Source organism: Medicago sativa, chromosome 8 (assembly GCF_051527215.1).
Source record: "Medicago sativa cultivar Bolivia chromosome 8, Bolivia_mono, whole genome shotgun sequence".
Lineage (NCBI taxonomy): Eukaryota > Viridiplantae > Streptophyta > Magnoliopsida > Fabales > Fabaceae > Medicago > Medicago sativa.
The window spans coordinates 52,290,634-52,317,469 of NC_140756.1; the positions used below are offsets into that span (position 1 = coordinate 52,290,634).

The 26,836-nt window shown below is 38.0% G+C and overlaps 1 pseudogene across 1 annotated transcript; it reads right to left on the reverse strand.

The window, feature by feature from the left end:
* Nucleotides 1-18,702: 18,702 nt before the first annotated feature.
* On the reverse strand, nt 18,703-19,115 carry LOC146899443 (NAD(P)H dehydrogenase (quinone) FQR1 pseudogene; annotated as a pseudogene). The gene has a single exon (XR_015024160.1). The product of XR_015024160.1 is annotated as an NAD(P)H dehydrogenase (quinone) FQR1 pseudogene (transcript).
* Nucleotides 19,116-26,836: the final 7,721 nt, after the last annotated feature.

A 26,836-nucleotide genomic window follows, 5' to 3' on the forward strand; every position in this document is an offset into this window, starting at 1 on the left:
TAATAAAATTTATAAAATAAATTCATAAAGAAATTAAGATAAATATTACCATCAAAAGAGTCGCGAGCCGGCCATCGTTCGTTATTCAAGATAACGAGAATCATCCGAATAATCATAGAGGTAGGCTAAGGTCATCCCTCCCCACGACCACTTCCCAATCGCCCCCAAGTCCGTCATGCAATCCGGATATATCAAGTCGACGTGTCTCCGTTTGTTTTGTTAGTGAACGGCGCACAACCGACAAGATATAAAAGGAAACTCCTCACACAACACGCCCTCCTCCCCGGCTCTCTCCTGCATCTCCTCCCTCGATTGTGGACGCTCAAGCCGTCTAGCCTCGGTCGAGTGCTCCTCATAAACCCGCTTCGGTGCGGGATAACCGATATGACCGGGAGATTCATCCCTAACCCGATCTCTGGCATCGGCATCCGACATGCCCGGCAACCTAGTCATCATATAAATTGATCGGTCCCGATCCATCGACTCGTCGTGCTCCAACATGCAGCGGTAAATAGGAATGTGCAGAAGATTATGCACATCGTCTAGAGTGATCGTCATCTCCCCCACGAGGTAGATGAAAACTACTCGTCTCCGTGTGCCACCTCTCGCATAGAGCACGTATCATCGCATGGGTCACGGATCGAATACCCAATGTGTATCAAACCAAGGAGGCCGAGACCCCTCCACGAGGCTCCCAAAACCATCTCAAAGCCTCCTCCGGCTTATCAAGCTCCTTCAACCTCTTCCTTGTGTTTACGCACTTATAACCCACTTGATCATGCCACTTCGAAATTCAAGATAAATAAGACATTGTCACTATTTTAAATGATTCAAAAACTTACGCTACATTATATTAATTAATTAAACAACTTACGCTACGTTATATTAATTAATTAAATCACTTACGCTACGTTATATTAATTAATTAAACAACTTACGCTACCTAATTTTAATTAATTAAAGCACTTACGCTACGTTATATTAATTAATTAAACAACTTACACTACGTTATATTAATTAATTAAATCACTTACGCTACGTTATATTAATTAATTAAACAACTTACGCTACATTATATTAATTAATTAAACAACTTACGCTACATTATATTAATTAATTAAATCACTTACGCTACGTTATATTAATTAATTAAACAACTTACGCTACCTAATTTTAATTAATTAAATCACTTATGCTACGATATATTAATTAATTAAACAACTTACGCTACGTTATATTAATTAATTAAATCACTTACGCTACATTATATTAATTAATTAAACAACTTACGCTACATTATATTAATTAATTAAACAACTTAAGCTACATTATATTAATTAATTAAATCACTTACGCTACCTAATATAATTAATTAAAACATTTAAAGAATTTTAAACAATTTAAACACTTACATTATTGTGGTTCACCCAAAGAGGTTTCGCCACATGCCTCGAGTAGTCGGACAACAATGCCAAGGTCCGAGGTCCTCCGGGAAAGGGAGCCTCTCCCGGCGGGATAGGGTGGTATCCGCCGAACACGACCACCTCGTCGTGGCTGAGGCCGACGCTCGAGCTCGTCGGGAATAACATTTGTGCCTCCATATAATCTGCCACAACATCCTCTCGGCTCCCCCTCATCATCTCCCATCTCCTCATCTGTGCCTCGGCCTCCGGCGGCGGCTGATAAAACATTCTCTCCTCTATCCGATCATATCCAGCAAAACCCTCATCCGCATACCTAGCATAATCATGCAACGGTGTCGAATCAACCACTGGGAGGAGTCATCCACATGTGCCTCGTGACCGTGAGCCCTCTCCATGAATCCTCGGGTCCCTGCGCTTCCGAGGCTTAGGGACATACGGGTCATCAGCCCTCCTTTCTCTCCGAGCACTAGCGGTACTCGCCTCTTTACCTCTCCGCATCCTATCTTCTCTAATAACCATTCTGCTCGCTCATCCGTATCCCTAGCCATATCTGTACAAAACAAATTTTAAAAAACATAAATAAGTTCACAACGTATTTAAGAATACAATGTGTCTAAGCATTTACTTAAGGCATTGAACATAGGCAAACATAGGCATTCATACAATGTGTTTAAAACTTTTAAGGCATTGAACATAGCAAGTAACATGTAACATATCAAAAAAAAATTGTATAATGTAACATATCAAAAATGAAACTTAGGCATTCATAAAATTTAATATAACACATTCATCATACTTTATATAACATACCACATTATGTCATACTTAAACTTGCCAAAAAATGTCAAAATCCAAGCTTATAATAATTACAACATATATACATTATAAAATTAAACATATTTGAAAAAAAATTACACAAAAAAAGCAAGATTTCCTCACTTATGCATTTTATCAAACACCTTATGTGCATTCTAAATTAGGAGCATAAGTAGTGTTACTTGAACATCTAAACGGCTACATTGTACCTACATTGTCTCTAAACAACAATTACAACATAAACAATCCATCAAACAGTCTAAATCATGCATAATTTTTAATTTTCTAACCTAACCTAAAACTACCTAAAACTAACATTTTGCTCAAAATTATCAAAACTAACACCCTAAACAAACTACATTACATGTAAATAAGAAGAAGAGAACTTACTTGTAATCTAATTGAAGAAATTGGGCTCAAATTCGTGCAATTGAAGTTTGGAGAAATTTGGAAGAGAGTTTGATAGTGTTTGTGTTTCTGGAAAATGAAGAAATGAGGGTTCTAGTGTTGTTTAATCGCAGAACATAGCGGTTGTTAACAACCGGCGGCACTCAACGGTAGTTAACAACCGGCGTGTTTATAAGCGGTTGTTAACTACCGCCAGTATTAATGTCATTTCCATGTGTCAATTGGAAGTATTCCTTGTCAAAAAAGCAACTTTCTATTTTAAGCTTGGTGTGGCCTTTTTAAAAGTATGGCTTGGCCTATTAGCCTGTCTAAAAGCCTAGTTTGTGGTACAAATTTCAAACGAGTTTGTTCATCAATTTTTTTTCCTTTCAATTTGTGCAACGTACTTAATATAGAGATCAACATTAATTAGATACAAATTAAACTAATAAAACACAACTGTAAAATTTATAGATGGATAGAAACTCAAGAATAATCATGGGCGATAACGGCAAGGATTTCAAACTTAAACTAATAACCATACATGACCTTAGGCATATCAGTAGCAAGCCTTAACAATTCACACAAATCAAATAACCATATCGGTAATTCTTTATATATATATATATATATATATAAAATAAATTTGGAAAAATGTAATATACTCATATACGGGTCGGCTGATAGGCTTGATAGGCTTTTTTATAAGCCTAAGCTCGGCTTAATTAAATTAATAGGCTTTTTAGAAAGCTTAAGCTTGACTCATTTATTAAACGAGCTAGGCCGAGCCGGACTTTTATTAGGCCGAGCCATAGGCCCCTGGCGAATGATATTTGGCCATGTGTTGGTCAAATAGATCAAACGACGAATGATTCTTCTGTATGATGTAGGATCATGAGGTGCAACCATTTAATTTTATGGGTTGTTTACAATCTTCAACCATAGGCGTGCTGGCTGGTTTGTTGCTAGTAAACTCGTGTCTGATAGAATATCAAGGGTGTATTTCCTTTGACATATATGGATGCCTTTTTAGAGCGTGAAATCTCCAATCCAAGGAAAAACCTTCAAGTCTCCATGCTCTTTGATATGGAAAGATGAATGTAGAAATTTCTTTACTAAATCTATCTCAGATTCAGAATTACCTGCAAGTATAATTATCATCAACGTAGACTAACAAAATTGTGAAAGTAGGTTTCTTACTCAAACAAACAATGATCTTAGTTAGAAAGACGAAAATCAAAGTGAGGTAAAGCATTTGAAAGTTTATAAAACCATTGCCTACTTGCTTGTCTTAATCTACAAAGGGATTTATTTAAACGACAAACTTGGTTGCGTTTTGAAACATGATATCCACAGGGTCATATATACTTCCTTATGGAGATCTCCATGAAAGAATGTATTGTCAACGTCTAATTGTTTTCAAAATAAATTTTGAGTGGCAGCAAAGGCAAGAATTAGTCTCATTGTGGTCAATTTTCCCAGTGGAGAAATAGTATCAAAGAAGTCCACGCCATCAAGTTGAGTGAAGTCTTTGGCAACAAGCCTAACTTTGTATCTTGTTAAACTTATGATCCACTAAGTTAACTTGCTATGCAAGTTAACTAGTCTTCCATGCTCACCTTACCATGTACCTCACTTAGAGTAGCATAGCCTCTTAGTGAGTATTGTTATAGACGGCTATATATAGTTATAGTTCTATAGTTCCTTTATATATACGAATGTAACCAACTCATATGATTCAATAACGAAATTACATTTTCTGCATTTTTATCTCTTTCTTCTTCATCAAGTTTCTGGTTTTTCTCCATCTTCATGCTGGAAGATGATGAACTTCATGATGGTATCGCAGCTCTTTTGAGCTCTGCGTGCACCACTTCTTCTTTCTTTTCTTTTCTTTTGTTCCTTTTCACCATGGTGTGTGGTGGTAGCGAAGGTGAGAAAAACACAAAAAGGGGGGTTGAATTGTGTTTTTGAAAAATTCTTCGTTTCTCCTAAACACCGAACACAACGATCGAAGCTAAGTGAGACGGCTTCGAAGTGATTATCGAGAATCTATATGCGGCGGAAAAAAAACGAGAGAGAGAGAAGAAGAAAGACACAAAGCAATTATACGGGTTCCTTCCACAAACCGGAAGTAGTCCTGTCCCCCTTGCACTTCCAAGGAGAGTTCACTATGAGTAATATACGATTACAAATGCTCGAAGCACACAAGCAAGAGACTTCCAATGCTCGAAGCACACAAGCAAGAGACTTCCTTTGCTCAAGAACACAATCAAGAGACTTCCTGCTCAAGCACAACCGCAAGAGACTTCCTAACTAAACAAAATTACACGTAAAATTGTTTAAGGTTGAACACTTGATATACAATCAGAGGTGCTCACAATACAAATCAGATACGGACTCAATGGACTTAAGAATTTCTAAGATATGACTTTGAGACACGAAATTCTAAGTGAATGCAGAACAATTTCAGCGAGAGGTTTGGTACTTGTGAAAATCTTGTGAGTCTTTCGTTCGGCGTTCTTGCATTACCAAAACTCTAAGTCTTCACTCCTTTATATAGAGGTGTGAAAGAGACGTTGTGAAATTGCCGGCACACCAAAGAGTCGTTGTTGAAGCTTGATCTTTCACCAATGATATATTGCACGATTTGGTTCTTGTCCTATGAAGAACAAATTTGAAATCCATTCCTTATCCAAAGGAACATATATGCGAGGCGAAACCGTATTCGTTTGTTTTCTTGTCTTGTAGCGTGGACACAAAACGAGTAGTGGAGAACGTGGTTGTACAATTCGTACAAAGTACAATGACCGTTGCAAAATTCCACTAATCCTTTGTTTGTGTTTTCGAATCCAATAGACGGCTTTTGCATTGATAATTCTTCAATTCTTGAATCTTTTGCAAATCCGAGTTGAGATTCGGCTTACGGTGAAATAGCTTCGATGATATGACTTCGGCTTCGATGATGCGGCTTCGATGATATGACTTACGGACTTCTTGTCTTCGGGAGCACTATTCTTACTTCGAAGCGTCTTAACTTCGGGAGCACTATTCTTACTTCGAAGCGACTTAACTTCGGGAGCGCTTTTTCTCTTCGGTAACAAGTTGCCTTCGGGAGCGTCCAAGCTTCAAATTTTTGTTGTTTCCTTTGCTCTTTATTTGCTCATTCATAACCAATGATGATGTAACTTTATAATTATGGTCATGTACACTTGAACAAATATTAGCTAGTCCAATTTACAATTTTTAATACCTTGTTATCATCAAAACTCTTTAAGGTTCATTGTTAAACACATTTTGTTCCAACAATCTCCCCCTTTTTGATGATGACAAACAAAAGTATTTAAAATTGATCAATTGTTGTTAATCTAATTAACAAGTTGACTTTGGGGTTACGAGGTTTGTAAGCTCGTAGTCGAGGTTTGTAAGCTCAAACTCCCACGAGTCGATAGTCTTTAAGGTGAGGTTTGTAAGCTCCCCCTAAGTTCTATTCGGGTTAATTAAATTCATTTTTCGCACAATAAAAATATCGAGCTTTAAAAAATTGAATCATTGAAAGAATTAACTTATAGATAAGAAGAATGGTTCAATTAATTTTACTTGAATTTTGATACTTCTTCGTTCGTTCATAGCTTATACCAATAAGGTAAAAAAATGATAGAAGTTTTTCAAAAATTTCAAATGCCATTAATGTTAATGGGGCTCGAGCCTTTAAATACTTGTCACATATGCTCCCCCTTTTGTCATTATCAAAAAAAATGAGATAAAAATAAGCATAAAAGACAAAAAGATTTGAGAAAAACTCAAACATGAGAGAGTATACTAAGAAATTAACTAAATAAATCGGACCAAAGTATATGAACATGAATATCCAAATATCGAAGCGGCTAAGCGGTCAGAATCATTTAAGCATTCGAAGCATTCGGAAAAATAAAACAAGATGGTTTCGAAGCAAGGACTAAAAATTTAAAACACACAACAAACAAAAGATAACACTAAGGTGTGCAACTAATGATTGGTTTGTTGTTGTTTCTTCATCTTCTCCATTTCTTCGGTTTTTGTCTTCAACGGTTCTTCAAGGTATTGTTGCCTCTGGAGAAGAACTGTTCCCTTTCCTTAGCCTCTTCTTCTTCTTGTGCCATCTGTTTCTTCGGAAGCTTACACAACCTTGCTTCTCTGGTCAAGTAGTCCTTTTACGAGAAGAAGGGCTGGTTTGCCGAGAGCGGTGTAGAACTTCTTACTGCGAGATTACGCTTCGGATGCTCCATTAAATTCTGACGAAGCTTCCTTGCTTCGATGCACTTAGCCTTTACATTTTCAATAAGCTCGGCTGCCCGGTTCGAAGAGATGCCCGGGAGTCTTCATATGCGTTGGTGAGATCAATTGACCTTCTTTGATCCACCGGATTATGCATTTGACTAAGGATTGTGAGAAGCTCGGCATTAATATATCCGGATTCCGGGATGTTTGTGGGTGGTTGTTCAAGGGTTTCAAGATCGGAATCACCGATTTCCGGGTCTTGAACGGGGTTAGGAAGTGGAATGGTAAAGTGTGTTTGTGTGTTTGAAGATGAGGGCTGGTCGAAGCAATGTGTACGGTAGAGGTTGAGGCTTGAACATTGACTTGAGAGTTGTCAACATCCATGGGAGTTGGTTACGGGAGTGTTCATTTTCGGTTGGTGGTTGCCGTGGTGAAGTTGATGTTTGAGTGTTGAGTTGGGGGTCAATGGTAGCTATTGGTGATTGTGGGGGTGTTGTGGGTTTATGTGGTTTAGGTGTTTGTTGATGGGGGTTTTACGAAACAACATTTTCGAAGCAGTACATGCAGGTTGTTTCGAAGGCTTTTTACGAGGTAAACTTGTCTTTGGGTAAGTCTCCTGAATAGTGTAGAATAAGATTGTCTAAGACGAAGTGTCTTCTATTGGTTCGAGTGCGATGGTGAAGAGAGTGAAATGGGGATAGGGGTATTTGGAATCTGGATTACACGAGCTGGGGCCGGCTTCGAAGTGATCTTGTGGACCGAGCGGCTTGAGGAACTACTTCGAAGTTCCATCTCCTGGAGCATCCTCCATAATAATCATCATTTCTTCTTCCTCGCTTGTCTTCGGTAGTCTTACCGGCAATGATAGCTCTTACTTCAGCCAATTTCTCTTTGAAGAACCTATCACGGTCTTCCATACCCAAAGCCTTGAGCTTTTCATCTCTTTGATGAATGTATTGTGCTTTTAGTTCCTTTTTGTCGATATAAAATCGAAGCACGTTCATCTGCCATCCTTTTCATTCTTGGAGTCATCTCAACCATAGGACTCACAAGTTGAAGGGGAGCCTTCTTCTTCTTCGGCTTGGGCTCGGCCTCTTCTTTCTCTATTTCTTCAAGAGCTTCCTCCGAAATTTGCTCTTTGGTGATTACCAAATCTGCCTTACCTTTTCTTCTTTTCGAGGAATAGAAGCGGCACCAACCTTCGCATCTTTCCTTTATCCTTGGCGAGAAACGATTTAGCATCGGACTTAGCAACTTTTTGCTTCTCGGTTATAGCAACGGCGGCTTCGACACGGTACTAGTTACGGCCCTTTTTCCTTTAGTAGAGAGCGGCATCGGATTCCGAACTAGTTACGGCTCTCTTTCCTTTAGTAAGAGCGGCTTCCTCACGAGAATTTGCAACTTCTTCCAAGTCGTACTCGGCTACTAACTTGGCTAAGATTTCGGGATTGCTTTCCTTAAAAATGGAAGGAAAGTCCACGATAATCTCGATCTCTTCGTGGTCATCTCCAACCACTTTTCATCTTTAGAGACTTCCTTGATGAACTTCATAGAGCATAAGCTCCACTGCTGCGATAGTCCTTTCGGCAATAGAGACATCGAAACATCTATCGAAGCATTCCTTGTCCTCTTTAAGAACTCACTACCACAATTTTGGCTTTTAATAGCACAATTTTAATAGCGTTTACGGATAAATGCTATTAAAAATGCAACTCATAGACTCGTTATAGCGCTTTTCGGTAAGCGCTAAGGAAAACTTGTTAAAAATTGGGTTAGATAGCGTTTTTCCATAAACGCTATTATTGTTGTTCGAACTAATAGCGCTTTTCCGAAACGCTATTGTTGGAGGGGGGTATACATAGCGCTTTTCACAAACGCTATGCTTGGCCTTTATGAAAATTAAAAAAGGCGGATTGTTTTTTTCGGTTTCGCGCACAAACTAAAACAAATCGGCTTCTTCTTTTCACAAACTAATAAAACACTTTCTCTCTCCAACATTGGGATTCAAAGTCGAACCACCGTCCTTCGAAAATCACGTTCTTCTCGAAAAACTATACCATTGTCCTTATCAAAATCACCTTCTTCTCAAAATCGAAACCACCTTCTTCTCAAAAAATCACCGTCCTTCCTTTGCATCAGAGAAAACCATCTTCTTCCTTCCTAAAACCACCGTTTATATTGAATTGAATCGATTCTCACTTTGTTCCTTCTTGTTCTATCTCACCCAAAGCTACAAAATCATCATTCCTTTGCGTTGAGTTCAATTCATTGCCAAAACCCTACGGTAAATCTCTCTCTCTCTCTCTCTCTCTCTCTCTCTCTCAAATTACTCATCTAGCTGTTTAGAGGTTAAACGACGCCGTACTGAATCTCATGTTTTTTTTTGTTGATTTATTTTTCTTGCTAATTTTTGTTTTACTTCAATTTTTTTGTTATTACTTTACTGATGTGATTAATACACCGTAATTTGGTTTACCTAGTGTTTAATTTTTTTTTCTTAGCTGATTTGTTTTGTTCTTATTTTAGCATCTCGGATTTTGGCGAGAATTTGCTAGGCTAGGAACAAGAATGGTTTCACAAATTAATACTTTTTGGAGGGTTTTGGTTTTATGTCCCCCTCATTTTCATCTTTATTTTGTACTTTTATAGTGAATTCGAAGATTGTAACGAGATTATCATGAATGTAATTTGCTATATTCATATTTCGGTATCTTATTATAGCGTTTAATTATAGCATTTTTGGTTACAAATTTAAAAAAAAAATAAAAATCTCAACTTTTATTAGCGCTTTTAGTTAAACGGTTTAAGAAACCTCTATTTGAGTAGAAAGGCTACGATAGCGCTTTTCGAAAGTGCTAAGAAACACTGTTAGAAAAGTTACTTTAATAGCACCTTTGGAATAAGGCTTTATTAGCGCTTTTACGCAAGCGCTATTGACGTGTTGCTATTTAATAGCGTTTGGAAAGCGCTATTATAGGCTCCTCACCTTTTATAGCGGGGGCTTTCTTAGCGCTTGAGAAGCGCTATTAACGGCAAAATAAGTGCTATTAAAGGGGGTATTTTGTAGTAGTGACTCCGGCACCCTTCCTTGAAAAAAGATTTCGAGACGGCAATCTTCCATAGGGTACTTGTTTTCTTCCTCTTATAGTGCTTTCGTTTATGGCCCGACAGAGATGATCCATTACATATTTGGGGAAGTTTATCTTTTCCGGAATAGCCATGAAGTAAATTGCTAGCTTCGTTGGTTGTTGGGTTGGTCGAGACCCTCTGCTCTTTGAAAGAAGCAATCATTGCGAATTTCACCAACATCTGTTGTTGTGAATCTCCATTTCGAAGGCTTGGCATCTTTCTTCCCACCCGAGAAGAGTGTTGTAGTAACCTTGTAGCGGGACATCTTCCTTCTGACTATTTCTTGGAATCTTCCCTCTGCATGCATTCTACAAGCTTTAGCTATAACGTCCTCGGTGATGGTTATAGGAATGCCCATCACTTCGGACCTTATTTCTAAGCTATCAAATGATGTAGGATTCATATCCATGGCCATTTTCCCTTTCTTTGACCCGGCTTGTTTGCTTACAACTTTTGCGGGCTTTTCATTGTACACTTCGGCTTTTAACCAAAAGTCCTTGACCAAGTTCACATATGTTGGCCCATTTAGCATCTTGAAATACTCGGACGACACGAGTCTCTATCAATCCTTCCATGTTTACTTCGTACTTCTTGAGTGAAGCAAAATCCACCGGTGACTCTACTTGAACTATTAAGGATTCCCATGGAATATCCATAGTCTTCTCTTTGTAGACGGACCCCGGATCTGGTACGCTTTGCATGTTTGATGTAGATTCTGAAACTTTTGAGCTTGATGATGCCATTTGATGATAGACGAAGATTTGAAGAAGATGAAGATTTTAGGGTTCTAAGGTTGAGAGAATGCGCTTACTTCGCAAGAAGTTTGAGAGCAAATGTGTTTGTTGTGAGTGAGTAGTGTGTGAATTGACAAAGTGTTAAAAGTAAAATGATTGCAATTCAAAAGAGACAAACAAACATAACATTAATGACAAAATTGAGGCGCGTGAAAAGTACTTTCAAAGCTATTAAATCATCATTGCCCTTTTAGTTATACACCAACACATACGAGCCACGTAAGAAGTTCACGGAAGTAACTACCAAGTTAGTGGGCCGAGAAGTTACTTTTTAAAAGGTAACTTCCAACGTTTCCACTAATTCAACTATTCGAAGCAACAAATCCAGCTTCGGACTTCGGATGCGACGTCATCATCGAAGCGAGTTTTCCTCAAAACCTCAATAAAGAGCTTCGATGGACTACCGCTTACGAACTAACTTCGAGAACCTAAAATCCTATTCGGGAGCAAGCAAGCATTTAATCGGATACAAAGTGCATGTTCAAATTTTTCTTTATAAAATCAAATCTTTCAACGAGTTAAAGGCTTAGTAAATATATCAGCCCATTGATTTTCGAGTATCAATGAATTGTATATCTAAAATTCCTTTTTGAACATAATCTACGATAAAATGGTGTTTGATTTCAATGTGCTTAGCTCTTGAATGCAAAATTGGATTTTTAGATAAACAAATAGCGACGATATTATCACAATAAATGGGAATACTGTTAGCGGTTATACGATAATCTTCCAAGCGATGTTTCATCCAAAGTAGTTGTGTACAACAACTTGCGAGTGAAATGTATTCGCCTGCTGTAGACATAGCAATAGTTGTTTGTCTTTTGCTAGCCCGGGATATAAGATTATCACCCGAAATTGACTATTGCCCTTTGGTTGACTTTCTTTCAATCCTATCACCGGCGTAATCGGCATCACGGAATCCAATTAGCTTATAATCTAAGGATTTCCTATAAAGGAGTCCAAGATTAGTTGTTCCTTTCAAATACTGAAGATTCTCTTGACGGCGGTCATATGAGATTCTCTAGGATACGATTGGAATCTTGCACACAAGCATACACCTTTGAATAAAATATACGGCATAGATGCGGTGAGGTATAACAAAGAACCAATCATACCTCTATACGGCTTTCGATCTACTTTAGCTCCTTCATCTTCTTTGCTTAAGTTGCACGTAGGGTGCATTGGAGTGTTCATCACTTTACAATCTTCAAGTTTAAACTTCTTCGAAGCTCCTTTGTGTACTTTGATTGATGAACATAGACTCCATCTTTGCATTGATTGATTTGAATGCCAAGGAAGAACTTCAGCTCTCCCATCATGCTCATTTCAAATTCATCCTGCATTAACTCGGAAAATTCCTTGCAAAGAGATGCATTAGTAGAACCAAATATTATATCATCAACATATATTTGCACAACAAGAATATCTTTCCCAAGGGTCCTTCGAAGAGTGTAGTATCAACTTTGTCCTCTTTTAAAATCATTTTTGATTAAGAAATTACTTAGTCTATCATACCAAGCTCTGGGAGCTTGTTTCAAGCCATATAGTGATTTCTTCGGTTTAAAAACATGGTCGGGATATTTAATATCCTCAAATCCAGGAGGTTGCTTGACATACACTTCTTCTTCTATGACACCATTTAGAAATGCACTCTTGACATCCATTTGATATAATATTATGCCATGATTAACTGCATAGGAAAGAAGTAACTACGATTGCTTCCAATCTTGCAACCGGAGCAAACGTTTCGGTGTAATCAATGCCTTCTTGTTGACTATACCCTTGTGCAACAAGCCTGGCTTTGTTTCTTGTTACTTCACCTTGCTCATTCAGCTTGTTTCTGAATACCCATTTTGTTCCAATAATGTTCTTGTGAGGTTTGGGTACAAGATCCCACACATCATTTCTTTGAAATTGATTCAACTCTTCTTGCATAGCTAGGATCCATCCATCATCTGAAAGTGCTTCATCAAGTTGTTGTAGGTTCAATCATTGAGATTAGTCTAATCATTGACTCTTCTTGTACGAAATGTGATCTTGTTCTTCTTGGTCTATCTTTGTTTCCAATGATTAGCTCCTCGGGATGTGAAGACTTGTGTTTGAATGTGTTTACGGGAGGATCTTCTTGATGTGAGCCATCTTGTGCTTCATCGAAGCGAGTTTCATCTTGCGCTTCGATGTGGGTTCGGCACTGGACTATCTTCGGACTCGGCTATCGATCGGAGTTGGAGTAGCTTCGGAAAGCTTGTATCTCTGCAAAACTTTCACCTTGCTTTGAAGTTTTATCTTCAAGCTCCTTGTCATCAAATTTAACGTGCATAGATTCTTCAACACAGAGTGTTTCGAATTATACACTCTATATGCCTTTGACCTTTCGAGTAACCTAAAAAGATTCCTCTTTGGGCCTTGGCATAAAATTTCTTTAGGTAGAGCTTGTTGTTCAGAATGTAACATGTACATCCAAATTGATGAAAGTAAGAGATATTGGATTTTCTTCCTTTAAAGAGTTCATATCGTTTTCTCCAAAATAGGTCTAATATAGATCCTGTTTTGAACATAGCATGCCGTATTCACTTTGCTTCGCCCAAAAATGTTTTGGTAACTTGTTTTCATGAATCATGGTTACGGCCATCTCTTGTAAAGTTCTATTCTTTCTCTCTACAACCCCATTTTGTTGTGGTGTTCTAGGAGAAGAGAATTCATGGAAAATTCCATGTTTTTCACAAAAAGCTTCAAATGGCTCATTTTCAAATTCTCCACCATGATCACTTCGATTTTCAAAATTTTTGATTCTTTTTCGGATTGAATTTGAGTGCGAAGCTCTTGAATACATCACACGCAACATCTTTACTCTTTATGAATTTCACCCAAGTCCATCTGTTGTAATCATCAACAATGACTAATCCATATCTACTTCCATAAAAGGATGCGGTACTCCTTGGTCCAAATAAATCAATATGGAGTAATTCTAAAGGTCTTGAGGTTGAAACAATGTCTTTGGTTTTAAAAGATGATTTCACAATTTTCCCTCTCGACATGCACCACGAGTGCATCTGAATGATAGTCGATGTCTGGTAGCCCTTTCACAAGTTGTAACTTACTAAGCTTAGAGATTAACCTCCGGTTAGCATGTCCCAACCTTCCGTGCCACATCCATTTCTTATCATTCAGCGATAGTAGGCAAATCACCTTCGATCGGCCCGGTTCGGAAAAATTGATTTTATAGACATTGTCAACTCTCTTTCCCTTGAACACAATGGATTTGTCTTCCTTGTTGATTCTTGTACGGTTGGGTTTTTCAAAAAGCACATCATAACCATTATCACAAAATTGACTAATGCTCAAAAGGTTATGTTCAAGACCATCTACCAACCATACATTATTAATTGAGGTAGAGGAATTACCAATAGTTCCCGTACCTATGATCTTTCCCCGACCGGGTTGCCTCCAAATTTCACATTTCCTCCCTCTTTCATTGTTAAGTGAGGAACATAGACTTGTCTCCTGTCATGTGTCTTGAGCAACCACTTTGTCTAGGTACCATGATCTTTGCTTTAGCCTTTGCTCCTAGAACATACCTGCATCATTGACATTTTTAGATTTAGGTACCCATTGTTCTATGGGTCCTGGAAGGTTAGTACTTAAGGCTTTACTCTTCACTTCTTGTACCTTGTCTTGTGAGTTGGGTTGCTTCGATTAACCATCACCTTAGGTTTTGGTACTTCGAAGCGATGGCTGTCTTCTTCGAAACTTAGACTTCGGAGAACCCTGGATTTTGGTTTCACCGGACTACGAGGAATAGGTTACGATCTTTTCGGGATCCCGACCTTTGAAGTCTTGGAATCGAGATTTGATCATAGCCTTTGACTTAGAGTTCTTTGGCTTTGAAGTAATCTTAGCCTTAGGACTAGAAGCTTCGAGTTCGATTGAACAACGGATTTCCAACTCAGCCCTTACGGTACAAAGAATGTTTTCGGACCATCCTTGATGCATTCACAACAAGATTTTAGATTGGTTTTCTCAAGTTTCACTTCGGAAAACCAATTCCTCTGCCATTGTTCTTGTAAATGCTATAAATCATAGAAGCTACTCGCTTCGTCAATGCCGAGATATAATAAAATCTTCAAGAGCAATTTCATGGTTACTTAAAGGTTTTTCATTACACTTTTCTTGTAGCTTCGACATAAGAACTTTGGTGATCTTCATATGTTTTACACATGAAGTCAAAGCCCCTAAGTCCTTATTCGAAGCTTTCGGATCCAATAGAGTTGATTTTTGCTTTGTTGTACCAAATCAACATATTTTTCTTTTAAATCCTTCAACTCATTGGTTCTTACTTCAAAATGTGTAAGAAGTTCTTTAAGTGACTCAACAAGTTCATCTCTGGGAATTTTGGAATATACCTCGTTTTCATCTTCGAGTCGAATACGATCCGGCTTACGAAGTTGCCTTTGTTGCTACCAACCCAACGGCTACCTTTGCATCTTCATCGGCTTCCTCTTTATCGGATCCGGATTCACTACCCAAATCATCCCGGGTTGCCATTAAACTCTGCTTAATGCGCTTCTTGAGTTTGCTTGGTTTGAATGTAGACCTCTTTGACTTGTCCTTTGACTTTTCTCTTTAAAGATCGGGGCATTCGGCAATGAAGTGTCCGAGGCTTCTTACGATTGAAGCATCCCTTCGATCTTCTTTCTTTGAGCTTCGGAGTTACCCCTTACGGAGAGAAACTTTCTGTTCTTCTTGGCCGGATATTGAAGTCTGTTTGAGAGCATGGCCATTTCGGCGGCATCTGGTTCGGGAATGCGAACTTGTCGTTCTTCCTCTTCGGATTCAACTACTTTAAGAGCTTTTGATGACTTGCCTTTGGATGGAAGAGCTATTGATTTACTCTTCTTAGTAGACTCATGTTCATTAAGACTTAACTCATGAACTTTGAGAGAACTAACAAGATCTTCGACACTTAAAGTGTTTAAATCTTTAGCTTCCTCAATGGCGGTCACCTTTGGTCTCCATCTGGCGGGTAAGCTTACGAGTATCTTGCTTACATGATCGAAGCAACATAGCTCGTCTTTAGAATCGTAGCCCAGAAACTAAGGTTTGAAACCTTGAGTACATCTCCTCAATAGTTTCATCATCCTTCATCTTGAATAACTCATACTGATGTACAAGCGGGGAGAGCCTTTGCTTCTTTGACCTTCTTGCTCCCTTCATAATTTGAACGGAGAGAAGCAAACATAGCTTTAGCGGTGGATTTGTCACTCATCTTCATATGCTACGCTTTGGGTATGGCGATGACAAGAGCTCCTCGATAATATGATGCTTCTTGTAGAGTTTCCTCGGTTACGGAGTATGTTTCTTTCTATCCACAACAGCTCCTTCTTCATCAAGGACTAAATCACCAACACCATCTTCCGGTAATATCCTATAATTCTTCATCTAGGCTCATGATGTAACTGTAAAAGTTGGTCTTCCACCAAGAGAACTCTTGACAAAGATCTCCATTGAACTTTGGAACTTTTCCAACACTCGGTTTTCTTACTATCACTATAATCATGTGAGACATTTTTATAGCTAGTATCACCGGGACCGGTAGGAGGAGGAGTAGACATGTTTTTCTCGGATCTTTGACTGTTGCACCGGTTAAGTGTTACACAACAGACCAAGGCTCTAGATACCAATTGAAGGTGAGAAAAACACAAGAAGGGGGTTGAATTGTGTTTTTGAAAAATTCTTCGTTTCTCCTAAACACCGAACACCGATCGAAGCTAAGTGAGACGGCTTCGAAGTGATTATCGAGAATCTATATGCGGCGGAAAAAACGAGAGAGAGAGAAGAAGAAAGACACAAAGCAATTATACGGAGTTCCTTCCACAAACCGGAAGTAGTCCTGTCCCCCTTGCACTTCCAAGGAGAGTTCACTATGAGTAATATGCGATTACAAATGCTCGAAGCACACAAGCAAGAGACTTCCAATGCTCGAAGCACACAAGCAAGAGACTTCCTTTGCTCAAGAACACAATCAAGAGACTTCCTGCTCAAGCACAACTGTGCAAGAGACTTCCTAACTAAACAAAATTACACGAGAAAATTGTTTAAGGTTGAACACTTGATATACAATCAGAGGTGCTCACAATACAAATCGGATACGGACTCAATGGACTTAAGAATTTCTAAGATATGACTTTGAGACACGAAATTCTAAGTGAATGCGGAACAATTTCAGCGAGAGGTTTGGTACTTGTGAAAATCTTGTGAGTCTTTCGTTCGGCGTTCTTGCATTACCAAAACTCTAAGTCTTCACTCCTTTATATAGAGGTGTGAAAGAGACGTTGTGAAATTGCCGGCACACCAAAGAGTCGTTGTTAAAGCTTGATCTTTCACCAATGATATATTGCACGATTTGGTTCTTGTCCTATGAAGAACAAATTTGAAATCCATTCCTTATCCAAAGGAACATATATGCAGCGAAACCGTGATTCTCGGAGCTGTTTTCTTGTCTTGTAGCGTGGACACAAAACGAGTAGTGGAGAACGTGGTTGTACAATTCGTACAAAGTACAATGACCGTTGCAAAATTCCACTAATCCTTTGTTTGTGTTTTCGAATCCAATAGACGGCTTTTGCATTGATAATTCTTCAATTCTTGAATCTTTTGCAAATCCGGTTGAGATTCGGCTTACGGTGAAATAGCTTACGATGAGGCGGCTTACGATGATGCGGCTTCGATGATATGACTTCTGCGGCTTCGATGATGCGGCTTCGATGATATGACTTCGGACTTCTTGTCTTCGGGAGCACTATTCTTACTTCGAAGCGTCTTAACTTCGGGAGCACTATTCTTACTTCGAAGCGACTTAACTTCGGGAGCGCTTTTTCTCTTCGGTAACAAGTTGCCTTCGGGAGCGTCCAAGCTTCAAATTTTTGTTGTTTCCTTTGCTCTTTATTTGCTCATTCAGAACCAATGATGATGTAACTTTATAATTATGGTCCTGTACACTTGAACAAATATTAGCTAGTCCAATTTACAATTTTTAATACCTTGTTATCATCAAAACTCTTTAAGGTTCATTGTTAAACACATTTTGTTCCAACGGTAACAACGTCATTAATGGCGGAGCAGCCATGACGCCTCCGATTCAGATCCTTCACAACAACCTGGAAATGTCTATTACGTTCATGCTTCGATGGACCTTCTTCGGTTTTCAATTTCACTTTGGTGTTGAATCAATCCAAATATCATTCTTGCTCGCGATCTATGCGAAGAGCACTTGGTTAGTTAGTGCTACTAATCTTGAGAAGAATTACACAAGAGGTTCACTCTCGGTCATTTGTGTCATCTCATATTATTTACGAACGCTCGTAGCTTCACCTTCTTGGGCTTTTCATCTCCACCACACACCTTGCACTATATCCCAAGCACCCTTCATTGTTTCCTCTTCAATTACTTTCTCAAAGATGTTCAAATCCACACATTGGTGAATCAAGAATAATTAAACTTTCAAATCTTTCTTCTTGTGTTCACGATGTATTGCCATTTGTGCATCGGGAACACTTTGTTCTCCAATGCGGGTATGCCATCATTCAAGATTTCAAGAACATCTTGAAATAAGAGTATGACCTTCATATGTGTGCACCACCAATCATAATTTTCTCCTTTGAAAACCGACAGATTTGGAAGGAATTGATTTGATGTTGTTTTGTGCTTCCATTCGCCATTTGACAAACTTAACAAATATTAACTAACTTGCATCACAAGTAACCAATCTGAGACCAAATTAGTTATCTTGTTTCACAAACAATTAGCATCTAACCATGAATTAATCACTCCAATAACCAAGTAAAAAAAACGACAGAGAGAAAAGAACATATCAGAAATTTTTTAAGCCTATATGATAAGACAAACAATCTTTCTTTATTCAACAACTATCAATAAACATTACACCATGTAATTGAAAAGTAGTACTTAGTACAAAACAACAAATTTTATTTCTGAAAGCACATTAAACTAATTAAACTAATGATTTTCAAGCATCTTTGAATTGTACGCATATGTTGATTGAATGCAACAACATTATGCTGTTTCCTTGAGCTTCTTTGTGATTGTGGCAATATACATCCCTTGGTGGAATGCTTGTTCCAACTCAAGCTTAGTTGGCTGCCTTGATCCATCACCAGCATATGTTCCTGAACCATATGGACTTCCACCTTTCACTTCTTCCATCTCAAACATTCCAGCACCAAATGTATACCCAATTGGAACAAATAGCATTCCATGATGCACCAATTGAGTTATAGCAGTGAGCCTGGCATATATTAAATCCACAATTTCTAAACATAAATATTTCATTCATCTTACAAATGTATAAAAGATTAAAATTTCATGTATTCACGTAATCATGCACTCGGAAACTAGAGTTTTGGATCAAAATTTGACGATTCAAGTTCCAAGATTGTATTCTGAATCCAATTTCTAAGTATGGACAATGTTTGTTGATCGTTGACTGGATATGGTAAATATTGTGTTATTGTTACAAATTTATGATTAAGTGTGTGTGTATGTATATATATATATATATATATATATATATATATATATATATATATATATATATATATATATATATATATATATTTGCGTTGACAGTGAGCTCGAAAAAATCACAGTTGCATCGTGACTATGTAAAGCTCCTAGTGTAGTGTAGGTTGACCAAATCACACCGACTATTCAAATATGCACTAAGAATGGTTCGAGTAAAGGCTCTTACGCTGTAGTCTCTTGTCCACCGCCTTGGGAGCTGGTGCTGTAGAAGATTCCAGCAGGCTTACCGGCAAGCTGTTGAGTTTTCCATACACCACCGGTTGCATCCGGAAAGGCTTTAAACCGAGCAGCCATCATTCCAAATCTTGTTGGAAATCCAAAGACAAAACCATCACCCTCGAAAGCTCATTCGGGGTAATAATTGGTACATCACTCTTGGGTGGTGCTCTCATCTTACCAAGTACCTCTTCTGGCAATATTTCTGGTACCTGCTCATATATATGTTCAACAAAGAAAATGTTAACAACCTAACTCCCCTTCGCATATTTAGCAAAATTGAATTTAATACAACTATTCAAGTAGAATTTCATGGGTTTATGTCTCAAATGCAGTCGAAATGGTAAAAGATTCCGGGAACGTTTTATGTGTTTGTAGATGTTTGATCCGCAATACTTCTCCACATTAGTAATGTGTGTGAGAATCGCCGATAGATACTTCGAAATCAAAGTAATAATAACTAATGCAGAGTGTTTGCAACATTCAATTGAATTTATATTATTCAGAACTACGATACATGAAACATAAATATACATGCCTGCCATAGTTTGGCCTCAACACCTTCTACTGAATCTGCCCCTTTCTTTATTTCTTCTGCTAGTCTCTCCACATGTCCATACATTGAGTAGTACCGCCATAATAATTTTGACATTTTTAAGAGACTTGTATAGGAAGTATAAGCTGATTTGTGTTTGTCTATTATAGTGATAATTTTTTTTATTCTTCTCTCTCATTTACCACAATATTTAAGATAATAATTGTGAAATAAATATTAATATTAAAAATAATTTATTAATTTAAAAAACTAATTTTCTCTACAATAATATGGTAACAAACTGACTTGCCAAATGTTCATTTAGTGAATTAAATAAATTCAGCTGATAAAAAAAGATGGGTTAAATATGTTTTTGGTCCCTATAAATATGTCATCTTTTCGTTTTAGTCCCTCTAAAAGTTTTATTCGGCTTTTGGTCCCTCTAAAAATTTTAAAGTAAACTCATGTAGAATTCATATTTTTGAGTAAAATTTTGCAAAATAATTCATAATATTATGATAATCTCTTAGGAAAAAAATAGAATTTTTTAACAAAACATGAATTTAATATGAATTTTTATATTATTTAAGGTTAAAAATTCATATTTAATTTGTGTTTTGTTAAAAAAATTCTAATTTTTTACAGAATTTTTTTACAATATTCTACACATTTATGCACAATTTCATTAAAAAAATTAATTTAAAAGTAGGGACCAAAAGTAGTGATTGAAATTTTTTTAAGGACTAACGAGTTGAAGAAGTGGATAATCTTAAAAAGGAGGAGTCCCAACGTATTTGGGTTCCTAGGCAATCTTTCAAGTTTGAAAATGCTTGATGTGTGGAACAAGGAATTTATGATATTGTCTCTCCCCACGAGTTGGTCTTCTAGTGCGGGTATGCATGTTACCGACAAGCTTGTAGTTTGCGCAAATGATCTCGGCTCATGGAATAAGGCAAACCGAAATGGTATTAAGCAAGAACTTGATGATTTTCGACGTGAATTGAATCGTTGTCGCAACCAAGGGGTAGCGGCTGATCCAAACACATTGACAAACTTGCGAAAGCGTATGACGCACTTTGATGATTCAAGAGGATAAGTATTGGCGGCAACGAGCAAAGACTCATTGGTACCGTGATGGTGACCTTAATACTAAATTTTTTCATGCTTCGGCCACGTCTAGAAAAAGGTAAATCGTATTAATTTTTGGAAAACGATGTGGGTGTCCGAGTTTCGGATGAACGGGGTATGCGCCGGGTTGCAAAAGGGTATTTTGAAACATTATTTTGGAAAGTAATAGCACTCGTGCACCGGTTGTAGACATTATTGAAAAAGTTGTTTCGATGATGATAATGTTTTGCTAACCGCCGCTTTTCAGGCCCATGAGTTCAAAGATGCTATGTTTTCTATGCACCCGAGATAAGTGTCCTAGCCCGGATGGTTTCAACCCGGGTTTTTTTCAACATTTTTGGTCCGTTTGTAATGCCGATATTTTTCGGGAATGTTGTGCGTGGCTCAACAATAATCAATTTCCGCCATCACTTAACTCTACAAATATTGCTTTCGATCCCCAAAGGTATTGAACGAAATCCATGAAGGATTTGGAGGCCGATTGCTTTATGCAATGTTTTATATAAATTAGTGGCAAAGGTTCTTGCAAACGAGACTTAAAAAAATTATGCATAAATGTATTTACGAAAATCAGTCGGCTTTTGTCCCAGAGAGGTCTATTCTTGATAATGCCATGATTGCTATTGAAGTGGTTCATCACATGAAAGTCGGTAAGAAAGTAAGAGATAAAAATGTTGCACTAAAGTTAGACATCGGCAAGGCCTATGACGAATTATTTGGTTTTACCTTAAGGAAGTGATGATTCAAATGGGATTTGATAGACAATGGGTCCGATGGATTATGATGTGTGTTGAAAGCTGTTGATGTAATATCCCGCATGTCGGTGTCGGAATATTACCGTCGATCGTGCCATAAGATTAGTATAAAGGAAAGTAAGTTTATGAAGGATATTATTAAGTGATGTCGGTTAAATACGAGCTAAGTCTCGCAGTCGTATTTAACACGCTTAAGGCAAAAGGGTATTTTGGTAATTTCACGTCAAGGGAGTATTTAAATGTTTTTGGGGCCAAATATCTTCATAATGTTTTCTCTTTCTCTCTCTAGGGTTTGAAGTTGGGAACTTCTCTCCCTTCTCTCTCCTTTCCCACGCCTTTCTCTCTTTCCCTCCACCAAAATCTTCCAAATTTTCTTCCTTCCTTGGCATGAGAATTCATCTTGTTTCCTCTTGATCTCTTATACTTTTAGAAGTTGGATTTTGTTGGCTTCTGTACATCTTCTTTCAAGAAGAGAAACAAGGATTAGGGTTTTTGATTGGTAGAGGTTATTATTGAAGGTTTATGCATGAAGTTTCTTTATGGATGGAGCAAAGGAAACAAGAAGGACAAAAGCTAGGATTTGGATTTGTTGCAGCTTGGGACTTGTTGATGCTTCAAGAAATTGTTTAGGTGAGTTCCTTAGTTAGTTCCCACCTTTGGGATCATGTGATTTAAGCTTGCAAGAAAACTATGTATTTTCCCTAGGGTTTTTATATAGAAAAGTCACCCCTTTTTGTATCATGCATCCTTATACAAATGAATACTTGTTATAAGATGGTTTTACATGTTCTTTATGATCTCTAGTAGTGTGCCATGCCTTGGGAAGCTTGTGTTGAGGATTTTTGGGTCAAAAACAACCATTTTTGCGGGTACGGACTGTCATAACTCGCAACGGCAAGCAATTACTCGCCATGGCAAGCAAACACCACGGGAAGAGGTGTTTACTCGCCATGAACTCGCGAGGCGAGTTGACCAACTTGCGAGTGGCGAGTAGAGGTACTCGCGGTTGCGAGGAAATGACGGGTGCCGGCACCCTGTTTGCTCGCTTCGGGCCCTTTTGGCGTACTTCGGTCCGGTTTCTTCGAACATTCTTTTACGGTATTAAACCCCTCAACATATACCTCCAAGACATGGACTTTAAAAATGTTTCCTTTGGAAAATTAAGTAAAGCAAGCATTCATTTAGTATAGAGAAGCATGGTTTATGAGGGCGTTATTTGAATCACGATCCGGTAGCAAGTTATATTTCAAGTAAGGGAATGGGACTAGAGCCTCGACATAGTAGTCGAGAACTAGAATGATTAGGAGCGAAGTATGTTATCTTCGCACATGAGTAAGATAGATATAGTAATGCATAAGTCGTGGACAAGATAGTTATCTTTACACCACGTTATGAATGAACAAGTATGAATACTTACCGCTATTCGGATCGATCAAGGTTCCGAGGTAAGCTTTAAGCATGAATAGGTTTAACCTAAATAAGCGACAAGACCATGACAAGTATAAGTAGGTGGCATGTCTCTTGATATCCACGTCGGGGGATACAAGGGGTTCTCGATATGAGAACGATTCAAGCCGTAAGAGACCCGCATGTCACCGAAATTAACAAGATGTAGGTGCTCGTGTCTCTTTGTTATCCACGTCGGGGGGATACGGGAGGTTCTCGACCTAAGGGGAACGGTTTAAGCCGCAAGGGACCCGCACGACATCGAGGGAGTCCGATGTACGTACATCGGTCATGTATGGGATTGTACTCGGGGTTACTCCACCCGGGACTATGATTAAGATTACGAATGAACTTATGTATTAATGTTAAGTACAAGTCAAGATTAGGACAAGTAAAGAATGTGATGTCGATGACGTTCTTAGGTTTCCCTAATCGTCGGCTTAGGATGGTGTCATGAACATGTTATATGAAGACCTCATGCGTTTACCGTATCTTGGCATAGTGGTCTTAGGTTCCCTCGACCGCCATGACACATATGATTATAGTAAGCCCTTAACAAGTAAGATGATTTATGACGGTCCTAGTATGCACCACCGTCTAAGCATGCAAGTCCCCACACACGTATAATCAACCGTCGGGTTGTAAAATAGACACGTGGTGACCTTAGGTTTTCCCCGTGGTTGCCTATAGCCTAGGATTAGGTGGAACTCACCGAGACATTATGTCTCATCCCAATCCTATTTTGTTTCGGATAAACAAAGTTGGACGTCAAGTTAGATGCCGAATGAATGATTTAACAAGTGTTCGTTCGTACCGCGATTGATGAGATGGACATTCAAGGATGTACCTTTATGTTTTGGACAAGTTGAGTTGTATTTTTATGTACGAACGAATTTAGTTGTATAATGTATTCATTCGAAGTATTATTTGTTGTAAATTTTTAATGTATCCAATACTAAATTAACGCTCTTGCTAGACTTTCTAGATACGTCTAGTATGGGTGTTACATTTGGTATCAAAGCAGTCGATTCGGGACCGTGCCTTGGGTCATTAAGTTACAACAAGGAAGTGGAACCATTGGGTTCCGGGTAAAAGTTCTAGTTGTCATTGTTAGTTGAGCTGATCAACTCAATTTAACATTCGACGATTAGGATGGACATGCGAGAGCTGAATAGGACCCGGGAGGAATGAAGTAAGAGATGAAGTTGCACCAAAAGGCAAGGACTCGGGATGAGTATTAGTAAGAGTCTAATCGTGCCAAATGGTGGCCGGTGAATTAATCCGTTTAAGTATGATTTCTCTGGGAATGCAAGGTCAATTCAAGATGGAGTGTTCGACGACGTTGGCTAAGTTGATAAGGATACTTTGTATACCCGTAAGTTAAGAATTTGAAATGTCTAAATATGACCGGGAGTTTTGGTAAGAGTTGTTGTTGGAACAAATTTGCGATATAGAAAGGAAATATATATTTACGGAATGTAAGTACGAGGTTATAAGATAAGAAGGAGTCGACATATGTTGATGAAATTTGGAAGTTCTCGGGGATAAAGGTATGTGATTGAAGTCAAAGTTTTGAATGCCCAAGATAGTATAAGGCTCTAATGTTGGAATGTCGAGTGAGTCGACGGAGAAACAAGTCAAAGCTGTTCGCGGTAGATGAAGTTAAGTTTATATGTGGATATTTTATGGTATCGGGATTAAGCCAATAATTTTTGATGTGCCAAGAATTGAATCGAACGATGTTGATGTTTGTCGTGCATATGATATAAATGTTTTAATGATGTTAAGAATGGATAATGTGCATTGGATTGCTTGAGAGAAAAAAAAGCTGTCGGTTCGTCTCTAGGGTCGGCGGTGACTATTGGAGAGTTGTCTTCACAACCTTTTTGCAATAACACTTCTTATGACATCAAGTAATGAATGCACATTACAACCTAAAGTTTTCAAACGAAAAAGAGCATGAACAACCATTAACGGAATCGATTCGGTTTAAGGTAACTTTGGAGATTAATGTGTCAAGAGTTTAAAGGAGTTTAGACCAAGAGCTTAGAGGACCGGTATGTGAAACGGACGTTATGGACGTGAAGACATGAAGTAAGAAGTTAAGGTGGTGAGGAATTATGTTAGATCACAAGATTCTCGTGTTTTGTGGAGTATTAATTACCCCTCGAATCTATGATTTGCTTAATTAGTTTACTAAGGCTCGTTACCATGACAAATTTTAATGTTTGTGAAAATTTATAAAATTTTAGAAAAGATATATGCATACGGGTGATTGGAATTGGTGTTCATGAATTTTAAATGGAATTCCGTAGGTACCGGTTGGTTACAATACATGAAAAATAATTTGAACACTTGGAGCAAGATTTGATGACACCGTTGTGTTATCAACTCGTTCCATGAATTTTATGGTAACGACCGAGACCCAAAATTCAATATTTTATACATATAATAAGGAAACCTCAACACTAATGATCCGTGTGCAAATTTATGAAGTTTTCTCAAGGAGAAAAAAAGTAACGAGCCGGCATTGGTAAGAGTAAGCAAAGCATAGCATGCGAGAACGAGGATGCAAGTAGGATGTTCAAGAAAGGCATGTACCGGTGTATGATGAGTCAACTATGGAAATTCAAGATTTGCTCGGGACTAAGTTTAGAAATGGTAATAATACGACGGAAAGGTAAATCTACTAGTAAGTATGTAAAGTTTAATCACAAGAAAGTAATATCGGAATACGATGAGTCTATCCCGAGATTATATTTAACAAGGCATTATGGGAAGCAAGTTCCGAGCATTCAATGTCACATGAATGGTCCTTAGAAGAGTACAAGAAGATGATAAAGCGTAAGAAAAAGAACGTGAAGTTTCATTCGTCTCTATGATTTTGAGTATTGGTTAAAGACAACCGTGGGAATCGAGTAGCGCAACGGAGGTAAATCGGTTGAGTTGTTAACAGTAAAGAAGATTCATGAGAAGTATTATGAGACAAACGAAAAGTTCTCGAAATGTTAAGTAATAAGACTTATACGGTCGGTGATGGATAAGATAAAAAGTTCAGTATTCTAGAAACAAGGGAGTTAAATATTACTATGTGAATCAAGGATCCTACATGGTCTAAGTTATGTAGAATTGCGTATCGGAGGCATACACGTAAGTTAAGAAGGAATATATATATATATATATATATATATATATATATATATATATATATATATATATATATATATATATATATATAGAGTCCACTCCCAAAGTTTATGAACTAAGCAAGATGAGATTCATACTCTCTGATGCCCTAAAGGTTAAGTGATAACGATACTTGCTAGAACAAAGTTAAACCAGGAT